Source organism: Lithobates pipiens, unplaced genomic scaffold (genome assembly GCF_037356315.1).
Source record: "Lithobates pipiens isolate NorthernLeopardFrog02 unplaced genomic scaffold, aLitPip1_a1.2 Scaffold_16, whole genome shotgun sequence".
Taxonomy (NCBI): Eukaryota; Metazoa; Chordata; class Amphibia; order Anura; family Ranidae; genus Lithobates; species Lithobates pipiens.
This window is the reverse complement of record NW_027507748.1, coordinates 415,574,517-415,593,468: the sequence shown is the minus strand read 5'-3', so window position 1 is coordinate 415,593,468 and position 18,952 is coordinate 415,574,517.

Below are 18,952 nucleotides of genomic sequence, written 5' to 3'. Positions count from 1 at the left end.
GTCTCTTTAACATAATGTTTCAGTTTTCACAACTACTGTACATAATTGCCCAAGATTTTTACCCACTTGCAGCTTGTTACTGTCAGAGAAAAATGTCACATGAAATATCATTTCCCTTGCAAAAATAAAAAATAAAACACTTGAATTTTTCATATATACATTTTACAATATTTGTATGTTGCACTATTTCTTGCTGATCGAAGGTTGATGTTTCATACAAGAAATAGAATGAGAATTTGGAAACACCTCTATGATAAACGTGGCATTATAAAGTTAAGCATGTTACCAATTCACCGGTATTAACCACTTGCTTACTGGGCACTTAAACCCCCCTCAGTCCCAGACCAATTTTCAGCTTTCAGCGCTGATGCACTTTGAATGACAATTGCGCGGGCATACAACACTGTACCCAAATGAAATTTTTATCATTTTTTTCCCACAAATAGAGCTTTCTTTTGGTGGTAATTAGTTACAGCTCGGAGTTTTATTTTTTGCTAAACAAACAAAAAAAGATGCAAAAAAAAAAAATCATGTTTTAATAGTTTGTTATAAAATTTTGCAAACGGGTCATTTTTCTCCTTCATTGAAGTGCGCTGATTAGGCGGCACTGATAGGCTGCATTGGTGGGCACTGATGGGCTGCATTGGTGGGCACTGATAGGCTGCATTGGTGGGCACTGATAGGCTGCACTGGTGGGCACTGATAGGCATAGTTAAGGCGGCACTAATAGGCACAGATAAGGCGGCACCAATGGGCACAGATAAGGCGGCACTGATGGGCAAAGATGGGCACAGATAAGATGGCATGGATGGGTGGCACGGATAAGTGGCACGGATGGGCACTGATAGGTACCACAGATAGATGGGACTGATGGGCACTGATAGGTGGCACTGATAGGTGGCTCTGATAGGTGGCACTGCTGGGCACTGATGGGCGGCACTGCTGGGCACTGATGGGCGGCACTGCTGGGCACTGATGGGCGGCACTGGGGTGCAGCACCTTTGAGGCAGATTGGGTGGCACTGTGGGTGGCACTGTGGGGTGGCACTGTGGGTGGCACTGTGAGTGGCACTGTGGGTGGCACTGTGGGCACTATGGGCACTGACGGGGGGCACTGACGGGGGGCACTTACTTTTGCTTTTTATTTTACTTCAGGATGGCACTGCGGGAGGCAGGTGGGCACTGGCAGGTGGCAGGTGGTCCCTTGTATTGATGGCCGTGATCGGGACTGATGTCCCGATCACGGCCGCCGGTGATCGGCTTTTTTTTTTTCTCCTCGCGCTGTCAGCGCGAGGAGGAATAATAGCCGATTACCGGCTCCGTTCTATCACATGATCAGCTGTCATTGGCTGACAGCTGATCACGTGATAAGGGGTCGGGATCGACCCCTTGCACGGATCGGTGATCAGGCGAGTCTCATGGACTCGCCGATCACAGAGCGCGCCGCGCGCCCCTCAGGGGGCGCGCAGGCCGCTCGTAACCGGGACGACGTCAATAGACGTAGTCCCGCAAATGTAGGTCCGCGCTAATGCCGTCATTTGGCAATAGCGCGGTACCGAAGTGGTTAAAGCCGGTATCTTTAGGAAGATATAAATAAACAAATTAAAGAAGTTCTGCATCCATCACTACATCATTAAACTCCCTGGCGGTATCCCCGAGCGTGACTCAGGTTTGGTTTTTTCTTGTATAATCGGTAACCCCGAGTCACGCTCGGGGTAACATTGCAGAGCGGCGAGCGGAGATCTTACCTTCTCCTGGCGCTCCAGCGATGTTCTACGCTATCCTCCGCTGTCCTCCCCTGTGATCGCTGGCGCGATCGCCGGCGAGATCACGGCATCCTGACTTCCTGGTTCCGTTCTCTGCGAGCAGCAGCGGCGCATTGGGAGCGGAACTGGGCGGGAATTTCAAAAAGTGAACACAAACACGAATACATAAATAGAGGTGATACAGTGTAATCTGAGAGGATTACACTGTATCATCTCTATCTGACTGATAACTATACAGTGTCCCTTGCCTCCAATAAAATAAAATCTAACATGGCATCAAAAAAGCATCACTTCGCTACAAAATCGCCATTGGACAGCAGTAGTGACACGGAGTTGCTTGCAGAAATTAGCAAAAGCGAGTCGTGGGGAGATTTGTCGTCTGACACTGACACGGAAATTGGTGCCCTATCGACTGCGATACAAACCTCTGGCATACCTGCAATTATTCCTCACTGAGGATGTAATTGAAAAAATTGTCACAGAGACAAAACGCTACCAAGAGCAGCAATCCGCTACGCTGCATGCCAGGTTTTCCCGAAACAGAAAGTGGGAACCAGTGACCAAAGAGGACATCTGGCAGTTCCTGGGACTCATTATTCTTCAGGGGGTGATGGGGAAACCGCTCCAGAAATGGCACTTGACCACCAATAAATTACTGGCCACTCCGTTTTTTGGCGCCGTGATGTCCGAATACCGTTTTTCCCTCATCATGAAATATTTCCACTTCACAAACAATGAAGAGTTTGATGAGGCCACGCATCCTGCACCCAAACTAAAAAAAATCTGGGAGGTATGGCAAATTATGGTGACCAATTTCCAGCGGACCTACGTGCCAGAAAGGGATGTCTGCGTGGATGAAAGCTTGATGGCCTACAAGGAACGCCTGAGCTGGATACAATTTATTGCATCCAAAAGAGCGAGTTTTGGCATAAAATCCTACATGCTCTGCGAGTCATCCACCTGGGTACATCTGGAATTCGGTCATTTACACCGGTAAAGGCACGAAGTTCAACCCCAGGTACAGCGGCTATGGGATGGCCACATCATCAGTCCTCACACTGCTGGAGCCATTGCTGAACCAGGGATATTGTGTGACCATGGACAACTTCTATACGTCTCCGGAACTTTGAGGTTTTGCTAAAAAACAAGACCGATGCGTATGGTACTGTTAGGCCTAATCGACGTGACATGCCATCTCTGTTCTCCAGGAAAAAGCTAAAAACTGGAGAAAGGGTTGCCTGGCAGAAGGATAAGATTATGGCAATGCGATGGCGAGACAAGAAGGATGTGTGTCTCATGAGAACGGTGCACAATACCTCCACTGCCATGGTCCACACCAAACGTGGGAAAGATGTGCTGAAGCCGCAAGCCATGATAGACTATAATTGCACTATGGGAGGAGTCGACAGAGCCGATCAAGCAATGACATTTTATCCGGCTATGCGCAAGCAGCAAAAAAAAATTATAAAAAGATTTTCCGGCATATTCTGGAGCAATGCCTTTGGAATGCATATGTCCTATACAGAGCACAGAGTCGCAAGCCTCTTATTCATGCCGATTTTACCTGGAAGGTGGCTGAGCAGATTTTCATCAAACACCAGACACCATCAGGATCTGCAATCAGACCTGGACAACATGCTGTTGATGTTGTCAACCCAGAACGCCTAACAGGTCGTCACTTTGTGGACTACATACCACCAACCGCAAAAAAGGCAGCACCTACCAGGATGTGTGTGGTTTGCTGCTCAAAGAGAGAGAGCAGTGGAAAAAAAGTCAGAAAAGAAAGCTGGTTCTATTGTCCGGATTGTGATGTTGGACTGTGTGCTGTACCTTGTTTCAAAATCTATCACACTCAGGATGTTTATTGAATTTTCTTTGTTTGACAAATTTCATTATTGCACATTACATTATTGAATAAAATTATATTATTTATCAGATTATAATTCATAATTTTGTGTTTCAAACTTTATCACATCTGGGATGTCTACTAGAGTCTTGTTTGGTCAGGTTTCAGTAAGTAATTACCAAGAATTGCAGGCCTATAATACATAACACCAAATTGCCATGCAAAAGAATTGTACTGCTTTTGGTATAAAATTCCTGACAGAATCATACCGCCAGGGAGGCTAAATGTAGTTTAATAGAAATTAGATAATTGCAAGTACCTGCTTTTGACTTGGTATCAGTCTTTTACATTCTCTGTACAGAAGCGCTAACACTGGGGGAGGGTGAGGCAGCACAAAGAGTTAAAGTGGTTGTATAGTCAAATTGTTGACTTTAACCTATAGGTAAGCCTATAATAAGGCTTACCTGTAGGTAAAAAGAATATCTCCTAAACCGTACAGGATTCCCCTCGCAATGAGCCCCTGATTTTAGTGACACATGCGCACAGGGGATTCTCAGCTGAAAGTGCGGCAGACGCCAGACCTTGCCGGGAAGAAAACTCCCACGCACGCACGGGAGTGACGTCATCATGGCTCCGACCACTCACAGCACCGGAGCCATGATACCCGGAAGACACGCCGAGGGACCATGTCAGCTCCCTCAGCTTGGATCGAGTGAGATGCCGGCGCCTCGTTAAAAGGTAAGTATTTCATAATGAGCTAGTATGCTCATTATACTAGCTCATTATGCCTTTTCCCTTGCAAGTGTAAAAAAAAAAGTCAGCGGGTTTACTCCCGCTTTAAGGCCTATTCACACCAGAATTACACAGGAACAAGCTCCCCATTCCTGTGTGATGCCTGTGTCTTTCTCTGTAATGCAATTTGGCAGTCCATTCATTTGTATTGGCTACTAATCGAGATTTCAATAGAATGTAATGCCGCAAGTGAATATTGAAATTGTTTCTTATTATAGTCAGCAAAGAACAGGCTATGGAAGAGAAGAAAACCTTTAGTTTGGAGACTTGGTTGGTTCTGGGGTAATGGTTTAATAAGAAATATTGACATTGAAGGGGCATGGTCGGCTTTCAGAGAGAGCTGGACACGTGAGAGCTGAGCTCCTCTTCCGTCAAACAGACAGCGGCAAATAGCAACTTTCCAGAGGGGGTTTTCACCCCAAAATGGAGTGATCTGCACACCTTAGCATCAGTGACCATGACCAGGAAAAGAAAAGAACACAGGAAGCCCAAGAAACTGATGGATTCCGTTACATGGCAGACACATGGAGGTAGGCAAGATGGCGCAGGCCGTACATCCACCCTGGCCTATAACACACTCCACTCCAGCTAACTCTGCATCTATCAGCAAAAATAGTGGGTCCCCAGACAGCTAGCAATCCTACCCTAATAACCCTCAGTCTGCAAGCACAGCTAAAGTCAAATTCCGGATGGATGGCTTTGGATGCAGCCCCACAGCTAGTCCCTGCACTGGTGAAAAATATAAACTTAAACTCGTGCTGAATGGTGAAAAAACAGTGAAAAAGAAAACTAAAGCAGCTGCCATACACAAAGTGCTACTCACAAGAAATGTAAAATTATGAAAATGTGGTGCTCGCAAATATTATCAACCATATGTAACCAAGTGTAAATAAGTGCAGATGTGAATATACAAAGCAAAAAAAAACATGTAAATAAAGTCCAAATAAATGTGCTGAATGTTCTGATCCGCAATGGGAAAAAAAAAACTTTTGAAGTGCAATTACACATGTTTGATGATAGCGCCACATTTCCATAATTTTAGTCCCTACACCGATTCTGGGGAGGACGCTAGACTGACAGCATTGAGGTGTTCCCAATGAATAATCAGCCAGTTATGGACACAGTACTAAAGGACATGTTACTGTTCCTAAGGAGCTCAATCCAAACTGACATGATGTCCTGCATGCAAAAATTCAATAAGGAGATACAGGCTGTAGAATCCAGAGTGGGGCACATTGAAAATAAGATGGGGGAGTTTGCAGCAACTGTGAACGATTTAGTAGATGACCATGATGAAAAAGAGGAGGTAATAGAAGCACTCAAATCTAAAATGTCTAACATGGAGGACAGAAATAGAAGGAATAACTTAAAAATCTGAGGGATCACAGAGTCTATACAGTAAGGAGACCTGCCTAAGTATGCCACTGCTCTGTTTAAAGAAATCCTTCCTAAACTCACAGATCTAGATGTGATCATAGACAGCATCCATTGCCTGCTTAAACCTTCATACCTCCACGACTAGATCCCTAGGGATGTAATACTATGGTTACATTTTTAACCACACAAAAGAAAAATTTATGTTTGAAATGCACACCAAGGAGCATATTCCCCCACGGTATCAAAATCTGCAATGTTTCCAGAAAAGAAGGAGCCTCACTACAATCACCAAAGCCCTCAGGAATCATAAGATCAACTATAGATGGGGCTTTTCCACAAAAATCATGATTATCAAAGAGGGCCGTACCTTCACCATAGACTCCAGATGACCTACCCAGATGACGTCTTAGAGGACGAAACGCGGCGGGTGAGCCCCATTAACCACATTGCGTCATTCCTTTGTGATACATTTTGAAAAAGCCTGTTTTCTACGTCACAAATGTGAGCATTTTTAAGCTATATTTGTACGATTAAATATCTTTTAATGGTATTTGCACTATGCAAATTTTTTCCATCATGGTTTATCACGCATGAATATGTGGGGTTGTGACGATCATCCTCCTTCCCTTTATTAACCTGCTGTCCTTCCTCTGTGATTGTGCAAATGCTATATCGAGTGAAGCATTGGGGACTGTTCTCGGAGCAGAAACCTGCCACATTTCATCACAAAGCTTATCACGACTTGCGAGGCATATGCTTTCCCAAATCTGCGAATTCCGATAAGCCTTATTCCTATGGGTGTTGGTGCTGACAGAAAACATTCTTCCTTCTCGGGCAATGTTTAGTGTTGCCACTTGACTACGCAGAATTTGTCACTCTTCACATGGACTTTTTTAAATATCTGTAAGAGTGTTGTTTGAATTGACTTTAAGCCCTTGTACACACGGTCGGACATTCCAGCAACCAAATCCGTCAGATAAATTCCGACGGATTTAGTCCAGAAGAGATCCGGAAGGGGTGTTGCATTCACACGGTCGGACTAAGTTGTCAGAAGTTCCGGTTGCCAAGAACGCGGTGTCGTAAGCCGCGTACGACAGCACTAGAAAAGGGCAGTTCAGCATCACGTCTGGCACCCTTTGGGCTCCCTCTGCTGATCTCATGTTTATCGCATGTTAGTAGAATTTTGGTGAGAGACGATTCACGCTTTTCATATTTGTGCTTCAGTTCGTTACTGCTCTTCAGTTTGTGCTTGTGGGTGTGTATCTGATTATCAGTGCGTGTAGTCAGTAAGCATTTGTTGCTCATTGTGGACTGTATCTTGGTATAGTACGCTTTGATTTGCATTGCTTATTGTCTGCTTGTTTCTGCTTTTCAGGTAGTTCTTTCAGGCATTGCTGTTTATGGGTGCTTTCTGTTGTCCGTTCTGACCAGCCGACCGCTTTCAAGCCATGTTTCGTGTACATACTCGTCGTAGAGTTTGTGCTGTGCAGGGGCTTGGTGTTGGGCTTTTAGCTTTCACACAAGCCCGGACCATGAACCGTGCGTGACCAGTTCTCGCACATGCCTTTGCTCCGTGAGATCCGGGAGAATAATCCTGATGATTTTAGGAATTATCTCTGGATGATGGACCCCGTTTTTCACCATCTGCTGGCTTTGCTGTCCCCTTATATCAGCAGGCAGGATACCTGCATGCAGCAAGCCATCACTACGGAGCAGAGGTTCATCACCACGTTGCGCTACTTGGTGACAGGGAGAAGCCTTCAGGACCTCAAGTTCTCCACAGGCATCTCCCCCCAGGCTCTGGGATTCATTATTCCAGAGGCCTGTTCTGCCATCATTCAGGTCTTGCAGAAGGACTATTTGAAGGTAAGTTTTATCCTTTAACATCACATTCTATGTATTTAATGATTGCTAATGTCTTGGATTTCTTTCCTCATTCCCTAATTACCATGATTGCAATATGTTCTAATTGATATGCTGTGCCCCTTTGTCCTCATGCATGCTGGAAGCTTTTCAAGTTCCTTTTTTGTCCTTCATGCATATTTGCCTTCACTAACTTCCCCACCATGCTCTTCTGGGCCCATAAACCTGTAGTCTAGTCACTTAGGAATGGCTTTTGTCAGTTCCATAGTATTGCTTTCCCCTAAACACCCCCTAAAATGCCTACAAATGTTATGTGTGTGCTTAAATTCACGCAGAGTGCCCTTTTTTTTTTGGTTGGGCCAAACTCATTAGGAACCCCCCTTCCCCCAACTGCTAGGTCAGCTGATAGCAATCCTCTATCTGCTGACTTTTCCAAACCCAATACACACTCTACCTACCTTTTTTCTGGTCAGATTTATGGACGAATTCACCAAAGCATGTAGTGCAAGGGCCAACCTCAATACTTTCAAATGCTACATTTTCATTTTTTTCTCTCCTATTATTATCTTGATAGGTAATAGCAGAATGTCAAAATGTGCTTCCATTTTTTTTTTGGGTATTATGACACTTCTTACCTGTCCGGTGGGCTTTCAATAGTGTAGGTAAGGAGGGGCTGGCCAAAGTATCACGCACTATTTATGCATTCAGCTCTCAATGAAGTGGAGAGGGTTACCTGTCCAAAACATCCCCCCTCATTTTTTGCAAGGGCCCATAAGATTGGGGGATGGGGGGGGTGATGACTCTGATAAGGGGACCCTATACTTTAGGCTTTAAATACTAATTTCCCAAAATGTTATACTGATCTTGGCCAAAAATGTTTGTGTCTAATCTGCTTGCAATGTTGATGTGCCAAATTACTAATTTTTTGTCTTGTTTCACTCCACAGTTTCCTTCAACGCCACAGGAATGGCAGACTGTGGCCTCTCACTTTGCCAGCCATTGGGACTTTCCCAATTGTGGAGGTGCAATTGATGGGAAACGCGTCCGCATCGTCCCACCCCCCAACTCGGGGTCATACTATTATAATTACAAGGGGTTTAATAGTATCGTGATGTTGGCGGTGGTGTCAGCGACCTATGACTTCCTTTATGTGGACTTAGGCCAAATGTCGGATGGTGGAGTGTTCTTACGGACGGAATTCTACTGGCGTCTCCAGAGTGGCAGTCTGGGCTTGCCACCCCCAGAGGAAAATGTCGAATAACTCCTATTCGTATAATTGCGGCCTTTCCTGATGAGGACCCTCACCCCGGATCAGAGGATCTATATTTATTTAGGACCATCCCTATTCCAGTACCTAATACCTTCTTTATTAAAGCCCAATCCATGATCAACCATTATCTTTGGCAAGGGAGGAGCGCGAGATGTGCATTCTCCAAACTAATAAAAACTAGGAAGGCGGGAGGAGTGGGCTTAGTAGTACTCAAAGATTACTACACTGCCTCAATATTGGCACAAATCAAAACATGGTTCCCCAAAAGCCCCAATACTAGATGGAAAGAACTGGAAAATATACAACTTAAAAGAGGCAATCTATATCACTTTCTTCTTACCAGTAAACAATACACCCCTAGATATTCATCACTTTCTCCCACCATCACAGCATCACTTCATGCATGGAGAGCCTTGTTAAACACTCCCTCTCAGGACTCTATTACCTCCATGCTATCAATGACTACCTATAGCTTAGCACACATCATCCCAGACTTAAATATCTCAAGCTGGGTGGAAAAGGGGATAGAAAAAATTGAAGATATAATGTTTGGTCCAACTCCTAAAACCTTCAGGGCTATACAAATAGATTACAACCTAGCTAACTCAGAATATTACAAATACCATAGGATAACACATCTACTACGCTAAAAACTTGGAAACAACTATTGAGATGCCACGGAGGGTATTCCAATACTACATATACCCTACCATCAAGATTAGAGGTATATCATTGTTCTATAATATACTGAAGAATAAGGATATGCTTTTGGAAACGACTCATATGACTGCCTGGGAGAAGGACTTAGATACCCCTTACTCCCTGGAACAATGGCGAAAGGCACTACACATCACATACGCTGCAAAAAAAGTGTAAATCTATGGGAATTATCGCAAAAAATCTTCTTCAGATGGTATCTGACACCCTATAGGATAGATAAATTCTCCCCACAGAGTTCCAATACCAGTTGGAGAAACTGTGGTGCTGTGGGAACATTGTACCATATACTCTGGCCTTGCCCTAATATAATATCCTTTTGGAAGGGAGTTTATGGTACAATTTCATAAGTACTGAATATTAAAGTACCCGTGATGCCGGGAAATGCTATTTTTTCCTTGGACATAGAGTTAATTCCACCAGAGTACAGGACCATAGCAGTATACATTCTTTTGAGTGCACGACTAATGATAATGTACTATTGGAGAGATCAACTAACCCTGTCTCTTCATGAAGTAATAACTACGACTAACACTCATGCAGCGTGTAAGATGTTATATGCACCAACCCAAAACAATCATAGTAAAGTCCAAAAAATATGGGAAAAATGGGCAGATTGGTACACAATATATAAAACCTAACTATCACTTATAAACCATATCCAAAGGGAAATAACAAGACTGAGTTTTTTCCTAATTTTATTTTATGTTTTTGTATCCTTTTATTTATTTATTTATTTTTGAACATCACTTCTTTCCATATATTACTTTTTAACTTAGACTAACACTAGATATTATCTAACAATGAAAACAGTGCAATAACTGGGGGAAGCTGCTCACCTCCTGAGCACAGCGTGTTCCCAGTTGGGGTGCCTGGGCAAGGAGGTGGTGTTCCTCGCTCTTGATCCAGCAAGTTATATATTATATATCACACTTTTTACCTTGGTTAACATGTCTATTGCATACAGACTTTATTATAGAATAATCCTCAAGAGTGTGTCAAACTGAGGAAATGCATGTCTAAGCCCTTGTACACACAGTCGGACATTTCGACAACAAAATCCGTCTGATTTTTTCCAATGGATTTTGTCCGAAACTGGTGTTGCATACACACGGTCAGGCCAAAGTTGTCAGAAAATCCGATCGTTCGGAACATGATGACGTTCGTTCATTAGGACGGGACTACGTTCAGGCTAGTATCCAATAGCTTTGGTCTTGTAATTTGATCTGAGCATGCGTGGCACTTTGTCCGATCGGAATTCTCTACGAACGATCAGACAAAGTCTGATCGGATCATGTTGTCGGAAAATTTTATATCCAGCTCTCAAACTTTGTTGGTTGGCCATTCCGACGGAAAAAGTCTGATGTAGCCCACACATGGTCGGATTATCCGACAAACACGGTCCGATCGGACATTTTCCGTCAAAATGTCCGACCGTGTGTACAAGGTCTAAGAGAATATTTTTCTACATGTCTTTTCACTTACGTTCTTTGAAATATTCAATAAAAACGTATTGATTAAAAAAAGAAATATCAACATGTTCTTTTATATAGATTGCTGGTTTCCTGTCCCTTCCAACCCTTTTTAACTCATTGTAATCAGGCTTTATCAATTCTGTGCCTGTGTACACAGCCATCTCTTAAAGAAAAAAAAACGCATCACAGTTAAAAAGTGGCTACAAATAAGTTATAAAGTTGCCAATCACATTTTATGGATAACCTACCATTTGTATTGTTTATGGCTTAAAGCCTATCCCTGTTATAAAAAAAATGAAATAAAAAAATATTTAAAATTCTAAATTTGCACATGTAAAGTTGTATCTGAAATTAATTAAGAAACTCCCATTTACACTCCCAGAGAGAGATGACTAATTACGAGCTACATACCAATGTTGGCCAATTTGGAACCATGTAATGGAATTAGTTGGAGGTAGACATCTGTTCTGAGGATGTTAGTGAATTAAAAAGACCTTATAAGTCTATGAGCCAACAATTGCAATTTTGGTTTTGCAGTATGTATTTAGCTAACATATAAAGAAGCAATAGTTTGTTATTTATTGGTAATATATTTGATTTGAAAACTCATATGAATATGAAAACTAGTGAAACTTTCCCGCTACCCTGATGCCGCTTACACACGATCGGACTTTCCACCAACAAAGTCTTGTTGGCGGAAAATTTGAGAACCTACTAGCAAACATTTGTTGGCGGAAAGTCTGACAGCAAATATTTGATAGAGCATACACACGGTCGGACTTTCCGACAACAAGCTCACATCCAACATTTCCCATCGGAAAATCCAACCGTGTGTACACGGCATAATAGTTTACACTATATGACTAATTAACTTTAATTGGTTACATAAAAACAAATGTGAATAAATAAAGGGTGCTGCTTTTTTCATGGACTAAGGCATTGTGTTATAGTTTAACTGTATGTATTTAGTGACTTTTTGCACACTGAGCATTGCTTTTTTGCACATTGATAATTTATTTTATTTATTTTATGTCACATAAGGGAGTGCCACATGACATACGTAAAATTGTTGAAAATGAATAGGCTTTTCTAAAATATTGAAAATCTTTAAGGGCTGAATCCCACTTTTGCTTTGTAGTAATACATGCATCACCACAAAATTTGATAACGTACTTTATGTACATTGGGTTGTGGTGTAATTTTTTGGAGTGACACTCCAAGGCAGTGCATCTCCTTTACACAAGTGTATCAGCATACAACAATACATGGTACTGCACTCAAAGAATACTGCATACATTTTTGTCCTCTCTGGTGCAATGACACGTTAACATGTGACACATTCACGGATGGACTCCTTTAAACCAAGCTATTTGAAGCCTTTGACTATAGAAATAATAATAAAACTCAATAAAAAATAGTATAAATTAACATCAATTAATAAAATGACCAATAAAGTGAAAAGATTATGTAGCACTTACCCCCGAGGAGCGGCTGAATTTTGATTCGGGCCTGCACTCTGCTAATGAATCCCCCCTGAATTGACTCAGTCCCCTTGACACAGCTGTGGTGTAACACAATACAGTACAATATAATGCAATGCAATATACCCATGTGGTAACCTCAGGATTTGCTGACTCCACCTGCTGGGAGAAAACAACACTCCACACAACTGGATACTTAACCAAAAGTATTTTACTGTAAATATGTTTCAATAATGGGTGAATACAGTAGTTGTGCTGTCATACCAACATAGGACAACAGTACAACGAATTTTAACACAAACAATTACAAACAATATATATATATATATATATATATATATATTTGGGAGCTCCCCCTACTTTTAAAGCTATGTGTCTCACTTAAAGTACTTAGTCTTTTGATCTTCTTGTCTTCGCAAAGTAACTCTTTGTAATCTACAGGTTAAAGTAAGTTGAAGTAAAGGTGCTCCTGGTGTAAATTTTGCAACTAGGTTACAAACTTGGAAACGTCAGAGTGTATAGGCCTCAGACCTGCTTAGTGTCAGTTACACGGTCTCTCCTCCGTGGAACTATAGATCCCAGTGAGGCATGTGTATGAGTCTATCTGCGTGTGAAAGTTAACAAACTTTGGGATTTGACCCGCTCACCAACTGGATCAGAACTCCGTATAGTAGCTCTGGTCAGGTGACTGCAGCTTGCTTCTCCGTCAGATGGCTCCGTCACTCCGTTTCGCTATGCTGGGTGAACCCGATCCTCCGATGCTCAAACGAGTGTCTCTGGATGTCTCCAATCTGGTCACTGTGTCTCCTGCACCGTCAGGTCACTCACACAAGCTGTAGAAGTTGCAATCTGTGATGGCTGTGGGCCTCTTGTAACAGGAGGCCTCAGCACAGATCCTCACAGGCTGGCCACGCAATCCCAAGAGAGCTAAAATGGCTGCTCGGGTTCCTTTTATGTCCTATCCAGCATGCACTGCTAGAGAAAGTGTTCATGGGTAGGTCACCAAGCCTCCTGGGTAAAAAGGGGCAACCTTCTGAACAAAACAGTCAGACATGTATTGTGTTCAATGGTTGAAAATAAAAGTTATCCCAGGGCACTTTCTGCATTCAACCGTTAGATGGCGCAAAATACTAAGCTATAGAATTGTCCATAGGCTTGCATTGTAGAGTATTTACATCACATTAATAGACGAAAATGTGTCAGCTCTACAATTACACCATATACAATATGAATCAAACAATACTGTAATAGAAATGAAAGTCCACTCCAAAGGAATACTTCACTGATCCACTAGAGGGCCAGTGTATGGTCTACTAAAAATAAAACATCAAGCCACTTTGAACATAGGTGTGTGAATTCCCTTGCTGGATAATCATGATCTCCAGATCCAGAAAGCGCAATTCTCTGCAGTAAGATTTAGTAGAAAATACAAAGGCCAAAGAGTAAAATTGCTACAAACACCAATTTATTCACATACATATATACTCACAAGTATCATCGGGGTAATAAAAGTTAGAAAATGCCATGCTGTAGAGGACCAGCGAGTGTGATGATGCCATAGGCTACTACAAGCACCCTACACATTTAATTATGCAAGAGACATCCTCAGGGGACGTGTTGTTAATAACCTGGAGATTTTAGCAGTATTACTTATGTTTTTCTTTTTTTTTTATAATTATATTTTTATTGGGAATTTCTAAAGAAAAACAAAGAGAACTATAACAAAATTGTAAAAATAGAATCAAACGAGAGGCCAAATCACCTCAAATAACAGTGAATCAAGATGTAAAAGTCATGACAAGGCAGGCCACATGAAGTCACAAGTAAGCATATGTGAAAAAAACGAAGTTACTTACCGGTAAGGTTCTTTCCCAGAGTCTTTCAGGACAGCCACCCGAGAGACCTTGGCTCCTCCCCTCTGTAGGAAACACCTGCTTCGGCCTTCTATAAATTTCCTCCTCCCCTGCTGCCCCTCAGTTCTTTAAAGAACACCTCCAGTTTGCTGGGGAGACACAAGAACATATGATACACATAATCAATTATATCACATTTCCTGTAAAGAAACCTTCGTCTTTAAATACATCTGGGTGGGTACCCGGCTGTCCTGAAAGACTCCGGGAAAGAGGGTTACCGGTAAGTAACTTCGTTTTTCCCCTAATCATCTTTCAGGTAAGCCACCTGAGAGGATAACTGAGCACTTCCCCTTAGACCGGGACCACAGCTCGCAAGACCTTGCATCCAAAGGTCTGATCTTTAGCTGACCATAAGTCCACTCTATAGTGTCTTACAAAAGTGGTAAAGCTGGACCGTGTTGCCACTTTACAAATCTGTTCTGGTGTTGCTCCAGCTCTCTCTGCCTGTGACGCTGCCATTGCCCTCGTGGAGTGTGCCCTGATTCCCTCTGGGATCTGCATACCTCCTAACTTGTAAGCCTGTCCTATGGCTTCTCTTAGCCATCTGGCTATTGTGCTTCTTGGAGCTTTGTGTCCTTGCCTAGCTCCAGAAAATAAAATAAATAAAGACGCCATCTTTCTAATTGTCTTTGTTGCTTCTAAATAATGTAAGATGCATCTCCTGACATATAAATTATGGAATTTTACTTCTTGTTCCTGAGAAGGATTTGGGCAAAATTATGGTAACACAATTTCTTGGCCTGTGTGCACACGCGCGTGCGCCGATGCACGTCGGCGCACGCGCGAATGGCGCTTGGCGCCAAACGGTCTATTTAGGTGTCCCCTGCAGTGTGCTCAGTGCTGTCCAATCTGCAGCTCGCCGTATCTTAGTACCCGTGATCTTGCTTGGAATTCCTGACATCCTGTTTACCCGGCTTGCCCCTTGGATCATCCTGCCTGCTGCCTGCCCTTGACCTCGGCCTGTCTGTGACCCCGAATCTGCCTGCTCCTCTGTACTGCGCTGTCCACCTGTTGCCAACCCTGCTTGTGACATGGACTTTGAACTTGCATTAATCTTTGCACTGCACCACCTGCCTGCTGCCAACCGTGCCTGTGACCGGACCTGCTTTACCAGCTCCTGCTCTGCATCTGCTGCCTGCATCCAGCTGTCTGGAGACTACCTATCCATCTGCACCAGGCCGTTGGACCTCTTCTCCTGCATCCAACCCGCCAGGCTCTCATACCCGTGCCTCCTGTCCATACTACCAGGGGCCGCGAACCAGACCCGTAAGGGAGACCTTCCCCTGCTATCTCGGGCTCACCTGTCAGGTACGTAAAGTCTGACAAGGTCCCACTTTGGAAAAGCCATACCTTGTATCGGCCTCTGTCTGCTCACGGATTTAAAGAGTCTGATTATCCATGGATTTGAAGCTAAACTTCTTTCCTGGTAAACGGACAGTGCTGACACCTGACTCTTTAACATACTTAGGCTTAGTCCTTTGTCTATACCACTCTGTAGAAATTCTAAGACTGCTACTGAGCTCAGTGTTTTGAAGTTGTTCTCTGTGCACCATCTGCTAAAACATTTTCATACTTTTTGGTATATATTACGTGTCTCAACCTTCCTGCTTTTTAGCAGTGTTTCTATCAAATGGCTTGAGAACCCTTTTGCTTTTAACAGCTGCTCCTCAGATACCAAGTGTCTATTTTCCACCTTTCCACCTGTGGACAGTACACTGGGCCCTAGGATAGTAGGTCCTCCTGGACTGGTAGCAACCAAGGAGCCTCTATGGCGAGTTCTTTGAGCATAGAGAACCATGGTCAACTGGGCCAGTGAGGTGCTTTGAGAATTAATGATGTGTTTTCTGTACGTAATTTTCTTATCACTGCTGGCAGTAGCACTGGTGGGGGAAAGGCATAACATTTGCTGAATGCCCACTTCTGTGCTAATGCTTCTTATCCGAGTGCTCCTTTCTCTCTTCTCAGGGAGAAGAATGCTTGAACGTTCCTGCGTTCCCTTGAAGCAAATAAGTCTACCTGAGGTATTCCTCATTTTTTTGTAATCTGGTCGAATACCTCCTGTTTTAGTACTCAATCTCCTTCTCTTACTTTCTTCCTGCTGAGGAAATCTGCCACTTTGTTTAAATCCCCTTTTAAGTGGACTGCTGAAAAAGAGAGTATGTTTTTCTCTCCCCATTTCTTCTTCTGCTTAAGACCACAGGGCTCTGCTTCCGGTTCCCCCCTGTTTGCTTATGTAGGCTACTACTGACAAGTTGATCTGTATATGATGTCCTCTCAACTCTTTCTGGAAGGACTGAAGTGTGAACCATACTGCCTTCAACTCCTTCCAGTTGAATGACCTCATCCACTCTTCCTTCCCCCAAGTCCCTTGTGTTATCTGGGAGTCTAAATGTGCTCCCCACCCTGTGCCACTTGCGTCTGGGGTTAGGATTCGGGAAATGGGTAGGATCCATAGCCGTCCTTTGTTTATGTTTTCTGACCTTCTCTACCAGCATAGGGTCTTTTTTACCTTTGCTGGTACTAACACCTGTGTATGCAGCGACTCCTGCCTGTGATCCCATATTTTTAACAGGAACATCTGCAGTGGCCAAAAATGTAGACTTGCCTACTGTACCGCTGGGATTGCAGATGTTAGCAACCCTAGCGTTGACATTTTTCTTATTGAACATGGTAGATTGGCCTGCTTTGTTCTTATTTTTTTTAATTTTCCCTATTATCTCCTTGGGTAAAAAAAACTCTTTTTGGACTCTTATATATCCCAAATATTTATCTGTTGCGTGGGTTGTAGATTTGATTTTTCTACATTTACCAACCAACCTAGACTTTCTAAGAAATGTCCGTGTGTATTTGAGGTTTTCTAATAACCTCCCAGGAGTTTTTGCAAAAAGGAGAAGGTCATCTAAATAGGCAATGATGGATATGCCCTTTAATCGCAATGGAGTTAGAGCTTCCGCTAGAATTTTTGTAAAAATTCTGGGCGAAGATGATAGGCCGAAGGGTAGAGCATGGAATTGAAGGTGTATGGTCTCCTTTCCTGTTTCTATTGCTAACCTTAGAAACTTCTGACAACTTTGGTGTATCGGTATGTGTAGGTACGCATCCTTTAAATCTAGTGAAGCCATATAACAGTTTGGGGGTAACAGAGCCTTTACTGAGTATATGGAATCCATTCTGAATCTTTTGTAAGTTATGGATAGATTTAAGGGTTTGAGGTTGAGGATTGGCCTGACCTTTCCTGAAGGTTTCTGTACTCCAAATATGTGGGAGTAGAAGCCCTGTCCTCTTTCTTCTTTTGGTACCTTGATGATTGCACCTTGTTTCTTGAGATCCTTTATGGACCTCATTAAACCTTTGGCTTTTTCTCTGTTTTTTGGAAGTTTGGTGGTGTAAACTTCTCTCATTGTCCTTAAAATAAACTGATTGGAGGATATTTTTTCCCATTATGAGATGAAGGCCCCCAGTCTTCCTCCCACTGAGATGACTTCATTGTTTATTGCGGGTTTGCTCAGGAGGATGAAAAATAGCTCCTCCCTTGCTTTTCCCTCTCTGAACCCAAGGTTTCCTTTGGTTATCTGCCTTGGGTGTTGAGAAATTGGATTTTGTGTCCCCTCTTTGCCTCTTTTTAGTTTGTTGAGGCTGATTCCAAGCTGCTTTCCATTTTAGCGGAAACGCCTTCTTTTTGTCCGCTGTATGGTCCAGCACCTTCTCTAATCCTGGCCCGAACAGCAGGTCCCCTGTAAACGGGATCCCACACAGTTTGGCTTTGGAAGCGCAGTCCCCCTGCCATGTCTTTAGCCATAGGGCCTGTCTGGTAGAATTGGCTAGTTTTATGGATCTGGCTGCCATGTGTACCAGCTCTGCCGATGCATCTGCGATATACACGATGCCTCGTAGAAGAGTGGGAAAAGAGGATAAAATCTGCTCCTTTGCAGTTCCTTCCTCGATATGTGCCTGAATACGGTTTAACCAAAACGAATTTCTGGCCACCACTGTGACTGCCATTGCTGGCTTTAGGCTTCCCACTGTGGAGTCCCATGACTTTTTTAATAGAGAGTCACAGTGGTTACTTCCGATAAGACCCCCATATCCTCAAAAGCGAAATCTGTGTGCCGGGAAACTTGTGAAAAGGCTGCATTTAGCTTTGGGGTTTTGTTCCATTGATGATTCCTCATCTGCAAATGGAAACCGTCTATTTAAGGCTTTAGAAAAGAATGGTTTTCTTTCTGGTTCCTGACATTCTTTTTTAATTGCCTCTATTAGGACCTCATGAACAGAAAAATTCTTCTTTTCCTGTTCTCCTAAACCATCATACATTTGATCATGTAGGGATAAAAGGTTTATTTTCAATTTGTATACCCAATGTGGTATGAATAGCTCCCAAAAGCTGATCTACCTCTTCTAATGAGAGCTTGTATCGGGAGGGTTTTCTGGAATCCCCTTCCAGTGCCTGACC